Below are 9320 nucleotides of genomic sequence, written 5' to 3' on the forward strand. Positions count from 1 at the left end.
GTCATGTCGTTAAAAAACAAAGAAATCAAAGACAAATGTCTGTGAAGAGTCATGGGGACCTCAGTTATGTGTTTCATTGGCTTTTATATACTGAAAGAAAATTTGAGAGTGGTGTAGAATTTAAAGTTTGCAATTATTTTTAAAGGGTTGGCTGTTTCGGTAAAATAAACAATTTTACTGCATGATCGTGAGGAAAATATGAAGATTTTTCAGACAAGAAAAATCATATTCCCTGAGGGCTTTGCCCTGGCGAAGCCCTTGAAAAAAAAAAAATTGCTGAATACATCTTCCTAATCACCTCAAGATCATGCAATAAATGTATAATATTTATCTATTTAACACAAAGATTTACAAATGACCACCTCCTTTCAGTGATGATTAAGTCAGATTATATTATCTGCTTTATCAAAATAGCTAAATTAACAAGAAGTTTGAATGGTGCTTTTCACTACATTGACATATTTTTCATTTTTCAAAAATTATATCGGTCAGACAAGAGACACCTGAAGACACAAAATGACTGTACACCGACAGCAAATTAGGGAACCAAAATAACAGTGTACCCCTGTCAGTGACCCTATTAGAAACTGTGCCAAAAAGAAAAATCCCAATTTTACCGTTTTGCCCTTTTACAAATTTCGAAGGAATACCACAGAGAGAGAACGTGAAACCAAAGAAAAACTTTAATTAACAGATAAAAACCTGTTCTAAATGCTACATGATTATATTTTTTATTATATACCCATCAATTTCTTTGTTTTTGTTACTGTTAATTTTACAGAGTGTGATCCGACTTTCCAGATCACCACACTGTGGTTTTCTGAATCCATATCACCCCTCTCTGAAACTGATGACGTAGTACACAGATAAATGACGTTTTTATTCTCGCGCATCAAAAAGTTCCTTGACAAAATGGTTTGTTTAATGGATAAAAGTTATGTAATTGATCCAAAAAAGTTTTCCTTTTATTATACTTTGCTAGTTGTAAAGGGGTATATAATAAATTTATCATTATAACAGTAACTTGATCCGAAGAGCCGTATCACGTCTCGTTGACAGGCGCGGATCATCAGATCAAACTCGACGCTTCGCGTCTCGTTTGATCTGATGATCCGCGCCTGTCAACTCGACGTGATACGGCTCCTCGGATCAAGTTACTGTTATAATAATATATATGTATCAGATATATACTTTTTCCCGCTATATATATCTTTACTATTAGTTTCTATCTATCCATCCGTCCGTCCGTCCGTCTATCTATCTATCTATCTATCTATCTATCTATCTATCTATCTATCTATCATCACAAATTCAGTAATTGAAATCTATAAGATAATAATCACACTATAAAATAATTTATATAATTTATTATAATTTTATTCCTTCATCCTCTTTGACTAGATATAATACAGCTTTCTGTTTATTCCAATAATTTGGTAAGAATAGAAAACAGTACTTGTTGGTACGAAAATAATTTATGTTAAATTGACCTGAGGCTCGTTTATCTGTACCGATTTACAATAGTACCAGACATTTATACAGTGATGTACAGGTATTATCACATATCTCCCATAACAAATTACATATGATTTCACATGTACATTTCATTGAAAGTCGTAGATTCTGTATAATACACAAATAGGCTAAAAAAGAAGATTTCTCTGAAAAGCATGTTCCTGTTATATTTCACTTTATACATGTATGAATATCACTCTGAAATCTCGTATACGTGTAGCAAAATTTATTAAGATTAATTCAAACTAATTTTGATAACGTTGGTGTTTAATAAAACAATAGAAAAAGACCAACATGCATAACACATGCATTTTGGGTGGAAACTGTTTGCGATTAATGGATTTAATTATTTTGCAAATAAAACAAATGTAATGCGGTGCAGTCTGTATGCATGCAGTCTCAGTAAATAAAAAAATAAGCATACATTTTGTAGTAACAAAATGCATGTGTTTTTTTTAATTTGGGTTTTCTTTGTTTGCGTGTTTGTTTTGTTTTTGATTTGATAAAAACATTGAAAATGTGAATACTCATGGAAAATTTATTGTCCTTCTTAACGATATCTATACCAAAAACTAGTTAACATATGGCATTTGATAGTGACAAAAGTACATCTGTATCCAAATTAAAAAGGCTTATATTTTTCTTGTATAAGTCGTTCAATACTTCGATTAAATCTGCTATAATGAACGTCGTTATGTATAAATAAATGTCTTGCATTTTCTATATCATGCATTAGGCACATTTTACAGACAATAAATCGAAACGACTAAAGGAGTACCTGAGAAAGTACATGTAAGCAAAGAATTTTTCATTAAAGTGGCATGTATTGATATACGATTACACCACATATTTTACAACAATAGATTTAGTTTCTTACATCCGGCCCAAAGGACTTATATGCCAGAGTTGATATTTTGACAACACAGAAATAAACGCATGAATGAAGATAGTGATATTAGAATATCCTTCTCGTGAAGTTCTGGCGGGTTTTAAAAGCATCAAATATATAAGTAGCAGATTTCCTGGGAAATTTACATAGAATATGAGAAAATAATGTATTATGAAATGACACATTTGAGCACGTATTAAATCCTATTTTGCGGAAGACGTCTTTTCTCTTATTTTCATATAATTTGCAATGTAGTAAAAATAATATATTTCGTGTTCAATTTCATTTTTGTTGCAAAATTTCCAAATTCTGTCTTGAGGTGTCTCAAATTTTTAGTGTCCAATTTCAACTCGAAGCGGTAGTACACCGCAAAGAAACATTGCCATCACTGATCGTATAGATTTAGGTAAGAATATATTGACGTACTCCTCCAGCCCATACAGGGTTTTGAAGAGACTATTTCGAAGATTTTAGCTACATGTACCACAGATAAAAGACTGATTCCACGATAATTCAAAGGTATTCTAGGATCCGACTTGTTGTCTTTTATAATTTTTCGTAATATATGAAAGTAATTTTAATAACTGTTTTTATGAAGACGAGTGAATCCTATTTATTTTTAATTTTAATCAAGTTTTATTATTTCCCGTGTGTAGCCTCATGTAGTTTGTAGTTTGTGTAGCTTTACGCTAAGCATGTGGTTATAATTCCAGTATGAGAGCATAACCGAAATATTTTATGCAATGTTTTAAATTTCATATGACAGTTCATCCACTCCGGAATATAAGATTGGCAATGGTAATATTTTCTACAAATTAATTTAAATGTATTTTTAACTTCGTATCTTTCATGTTTTCCTTGAAAATGAGATCAAATTTCTCGCTTTGAGCAACAGTAAAACGTGATTTCCAATCACCCACAGTGCCTGTAAAAGAAACAAATACTGCAGATGAAAAGATTTCAAAATTTTATGCTTGTATATACAATAAAAACCAGACTTCGAAGTGATCGTGTATATTTCAATTTCTACTTCTTCAAAATATATGAAAAGATTTCAAACTTATTATGCATGTATACAAGAAATACCAGACCTCGTAGATATCATTTATATTTTAATTTCTACTTCTTCAAACAAAAACAAATCTCGGTCAAGTTCCTCACATACATTTGTAATTTATACCTTTAGTTTCAACTTTTGCATATGGTAAAAATGTTAAAAAAAAATCGTTTTTTTGAAAAAATATCTATGTTAAATTGCAGCAGGGTGAGTTAAACAGCTGTATAAAGCTTCAAAGAAAATGCTCAATTCTGTTCTTTCAGTTTTATCACATATTTTCTTTAACTTCAGCTATCATTGCGAAAAGGAGGAGACACCAATTCATTCTATTTAATCTGAGAATATTTATATCCATTGAATATTTTCTCCTTTATTTCTTAAGAATAGGCATATTACGTATTACTGTCATATCCAGCAATAACAATAAGTGAATTTTTAACTAGTTAGATCTGGTAATTAAAAGCCATTTGTAGCTCCAAAACTGTCAAATACATGTATGAAAGAAGTGTTAAAGGTCTACTATTTTATGGCCCATCCACCTTTTGTAAAGTACAGATTGATAATACATACTATTAAATACAAATTTTCCCCCATTTTTTCCTAAAAGATATAAATATAAACAACAAAATGTTTCAGTTTCTTTGCTTGTTAATACGGGTATTAACGATTGCAATCTTTTCAGAAAAAAAAGATAACTCTTTGAAGCGGGTTAAATTTCTCTTCTGCTAGGTTGAAGTCGTTGAATCCCGTATGTCATTCCATAGTGGAAATAAAAGAAACCTGTTCACATCGCAGTGATGACTGAGTTGAGAGCTCACTTCTTGCACGGAAGATTGCTAGTCCAAACCCTCACACCTTAAACTGGGTAGTGACTGTTTGTTAATATTTGGAATTAAATGTTTAAGTCACGAGGCTTTCGGACAAAACATAAAACCGAGACTCCACGCCCTATTTAAATCCCTAACTTTGCTGGCTCGAGCCTTATGCATAGGTCTGACTTTCTTCAAATTACAAAATTTCAATTTACAGAATGATTACTAAATTGTTAATCCTACCTTTCCTATAAATAAATTCATCAGACTTGCCCTTCCTTCTCTTTTGCACTTCTCTGAAGGAGCATTCGTTGTAGACAGCTTGCAGGAAAGTAGGATCGGATGACAGACCAAGAAAATTAGAGATGAGAGCCATCGTTTCCAGCCCATTCTTAAGTAAACATATATATATATATATATATATATATATATATACAGTCAAACCTCGTTATCTCGAACTCGATTTGACAGAGAAAAAACTTCGACATAATCGAGATATCGGGGGGTAAAATACTTAAAGAATAAGTGGGACTTCCGAATCACTTCGACATATCCATGGTATTCGAGATATCAGTGTACGAGATTCCGAAGTTCAACTGTATATATATATATATATATATATATATATATATATATATATATATATATATATATATATATATATATATATATATATATATATATATATATATAAAAAGCACAATTTACAACAACTCTTAAACTAACATAACTGCCCTAAGTGAAGAAATATTAATATAGAAAGCACAAAGAAATTCACTTTTATAAGGATACCCACTTCCGCCCCAGCCCGGGGCAGCGCTGTGAGAATTCCATCGGCATCGAAAGCAAGTGTTTTGACTTGCCTAGATAGCCGAGCGGTCTAACGCGCTGTTCTTGTACTGCTAGGAGACAGATTCCGTAGGTCGAGAGTTCAACCCCGGGCTGGGGCGGAAGTGGGTATCCTTATAAAAGTGAATTTCTTTGTGCTTTCTATATATATATATATATATATATACATAGCACATCTAAAAGTATCTGCTCTACTTTATGTAATTAATAGTTATGCAAACATACCTTTATCAGATCTTCATAGTAAAGAACCAAAATAATCCCTGGTTGTTGCAGTGATTCATCTTCCCACTCTTTTTCTCGGCTGAACCAGCTTCCATAAATATATTCTTTACAAATGTAAAAGAAAAATCAATAACAGAAGAAAACACAGGTAATCAAAGATTACTAAGCTCACCTCAACGAATGTTATCTCTTAGTACGGCAAAGTCCCACATTAAACTAATAATCTAGTAGTGTAGGGATGTAGCATTCATGCAATTTTGGTCCAGATAGGGCTTGCAGTTACTTGGGAATGGACTTATACCAAAAATTTAAACTGGTCACTCATCCAGAAAATGCAGGTCGGATCTAGCATACAAATCATGTCTATGAGAGTACTTCACTAGAAGCAAAATCCAAGCTAGGTTGGTCTAGGGAGGGCTTGAATTTACACTGGAATGATCCTGCTGCATATACTTCAACCTAATCATCCGGAAAATGTAGGTCAAATCCAGCATTCAAAGCAAGTCTAGTTGTGTGCATCCATATATGTATCATCCTTGCAATTTTGGTCAATATTGGGCTTATAGTTAGCTGATCAGTCTTTGGCTGAAAATGCAGCATATGAAGTCTGGACTGGTAAAATGAAACATACTAAAACATCGTCCATGCAACTCTGATCAATATAATGCATGGAAGTACTTGTCAGAAAAGAATTCTGCTTCAAAAAGTTTAACCTGAGACGCTGAGGGTAATACATTAGCTCCCCTAGCTTCTTTGAGGTAAGCTAAAAATAGTGAAATCTTATTCTAAAAGAATCCTTACATCCTGCTCATCTCATAAATATATGCACGTTTTAAGTCTAATTTTACATGGCTACAGCTGTACAAAATCATCGAAGAATGTAAGATTACTGAAGTATTGAAACAATCTATATGGAAATTACGATGGAATAAGACTCTCAAATTTAGATGGAGATATAGCGATGGCTCAATGTTGTCATCAATAAAACATTACATTACGGACCCCATTCTGTTGTGATGCACAGTAATACTTCAAAAACATGACCAAGTAATTTTTTTATGTCGCTAACGAATGCCGCTGAAATAGTAATATTCCCTTTAATTTAGATGCCCGATTTCAACTTTAAAGCTAAGCATACATAAGTGGTTACATATATTTACCGAAAACTGTAGTTAGAGTTTTGACATGAACATAATGTAGGGATTAAAAATCTATTCTACTGCAAATGTCAATGCCACTTCACTCCTTTACAAATTTCAAGAGGAAGGTTTTACTTGCAAAAGCATTCCAAGTTAATTGTATGGAATATAGAATTTTTTTTAATATATATTTTAATAGAAAACAAACCTTATCGCAAAGAAATGCATGATTCTTGTATCATGCCATATCATGTCGCAGAGGAATAGATTAATTTCCGTAACTTTTTGCTTTAAATTGCACACAAATCATGCACTGGAATTTACCTAAAAGTGACTACAGAACCTAATTTGCGAATCAAATACTTTTTCGGCATAAGAAAATGAATAAGATAAAAATTGTGGTCTCTTTTATAAAATTTCACTTCTAACTTCGAAATATATTATAGTGTTTTTGATATTTTTAAACAAAAAGTTGATTATACATATATCTATTGCCAAGAATTATAACTTTAATTTCTGAAAATTAACTTCCATACCGACTTTTTCCTCGAAATTTTAACTTGATGCCAGATTCGTGCGAAATTTTAAAAATCATGTTTTACCGTTCTATACAGGAACGTAGCAACGTTTTTGAAAGTAAGCAGGGGGGGGGGGCAGCCAGATAATTTTTTTTATCAATTTACGTTAAAAGAAATCTTGACAAGCAAAAAGAAACAAAGGACATTTGTAGAAACTAGAGAATCCTTTTTCGTGGGGTGTGGAGGTCGGGGGTGGGTGGGTTGGGGGGATGGCGGGGGGGGGGGGGTTGGAGGTTCCAACTTCTTTCAGTTCCAAATTTTATTCGTACTCTACTACGTTATCTTTATTTGACTATAGTGCAACAAAAAGTGGGCCGGGGGGGGGGGGGACCGGCCTTTCAATGAACATTTTCAATAGTAAAAAGTTATGTTTGGAAAAAAAGAGGACAGCCTCCGACCCCACTGATGCTTTGTGTCTGCTATACTCAAATAATAGGTTAATTTCAGGTTTATTTAAAAATGATTACTGTTTAAGCATCGAATTCCGTACCATTACTTTATGATCCCGGGTATATCGAATTGTTGTAATATATTTACGATTCAGGTTTATTAAAAAAAAAAATGAATACTGTTTAAGCATTTAATTCCATAACATTGCCTGATGACCGCGGATATATCGAATTGTTGTAATATATTTACTATACCAGATTTTGGATAATAATTTTGAAGACCACTCCTATGTCCTTTAGATTATTATACTGTTGAATAGGCTATTTTTTCGTGTGATATACCCCAAAGCGGACCTTTTATCGTAGAATGCTGTGCAGTACCTTCATGTCTCTAAAGGTTTCATATATTGATAATTTCTTACGAATTTCCCACACTCTTCTTGTATGTTTTCCTTAAGTTGTTCTTTTTTTATGAGGGAAGGCTGTATTTCAATATAGTGTGATACTTATACCTCCACGAAAGAACTCATCCAAAAACACAGACCAGTCAGTGGGTACATAGTCCTAGGAGAGGGCACCGATTCTAGAACCTGCAGATCGGGCACGAACGCCAAAAAAGTGTATATCAACCTGTGGGAAGACTCAACTGTTCCTTGCAAAAGACGAGGGACGATTTCATTCAGCCAATGGTTTCCTAGAATGAATTAAATATATTAATACATATTTTATCATTTCAAAACATTATTTCATTAAAATTGCTGAGGCTGACTACTGTTTACTCTGGGTCTGTGTCAAAATTTACTTCGCCAAAATCAAAGCCAAATACTCTCTTGTGCTGTAATAATCGAATTTATTAGCATATCAAAATGTAAGTAACACTAACAAAGTTCGTGCAATTTGTGTTTTGTGATAATTATTTGTTTTAATGATTATATAGACTAAATGTTATCCAGGGACAGTCTCTATTTTTACCTAGTTAATTTTTCTGATAGACTTTTTTCCCGTCAGCGCTATCTCTACCTCCGTGATAATTATTAATAGAATTTTCGTTAATCAACTTGCTCGTTTAATTCATGATATCTACAGTACTGACCAGACACAACCTAACAGAAAGCGAACCCAGAGCGCACCCCGGGTTCGCTCTCTGGGGTCGCTTCGGGTTCGCTTGGGGTCCGCTAGTGCTGACCCCGATCGAGCGAACCCGGAGCGCACCCGTAGCGAACCCGCAGCGAACCCAGAGCGGACCCAGAGCGAATGCCGAAAGCGAACCCCAAATTCAGTAGCGGTCCCAGAAAGCGAACGCGCGTTCGGTGTTGCGTAACAGAGCTGTCAATCAGGATTAGCGATTAACTCATCAGCGCGTCGACCAATCAACATGCCGAACAGGTCTGTCAATCAGGATAAGGGATAAAATGCGTTGACCATCAGCGCATCGACAAGTCAACATGCCAGTTTGTTATCTACACATTGTACAAGCAAAGCGTGTGAATGTACAGTGTAAAAATATTATTAATATGGTTTTTAAACATGATTTTATATTTATATATTTTAATTCTCCAGACAACATGCAATATTTACACATCTATTTGCATTATTTTTTTTTATTTTTAAAATCTATTAATACATTATATATTTATATTATCCAGGTATTATCATGTTACATGTATATTTACATATTTATTTTCTTTATATTTTTAAAATCCATTAATATATAAATATACATTGCGTAAATTTATCAGACAATAAGTACCTTAATTCATAATAGAAAAAAAAAGAAGATAATAATGGTCATAACAATTGTTACTAAAAAAAAAAAAAAAGAATTAAAAAACACAGGTCTTCGATAAATTATAGTATTTTATTATCT

At 33.1% G+C, this 9320-nt stretch overlaps 1 long non-coding RNA gene across 1 annotated transcript; it reads right to left on the reverse strand.

Moving 5' to 3' along the window:
* Positions 1-1782: 1782 nt before the first annotated feature.
* LOC133175873 (uncharacterized) lies at positions 1783-8014 on the reverse strand. The gene is made up of 3 exons (XR_009719336.1): positions 7966-8014; positions 4517-4664; positions 1783-3329 (listed from the first exon to the last, which is right to left on the reverse strand). It is a non-coding gene; the product is annotated as an uncharacterized LOC133175873 (long non-coding RNA).
* Between the last annotated feature and the right edge of the window lie 1306 nt (positions 8015-9320).

The sequence above is a fragment of the Saccostrea echinata genome, unplaced genomic scaffold (genome assembly GCF_033153115.1).
Source record: "Saccostrea echinata isolate AGI-Se365-2 ecotype Australia unplaced genomic scaffold, CSIRO_AGI_Sech_v1 ptg000064l, whole genome shotgun sequence".
Classification (NCBI taxonomy): domain Eukaryota; kingdom Metazoa; phylum Mollusca; class Bivalvia; order Ostreida; family Ostreidae; genus Saccostrea; species Saccostrea echinata.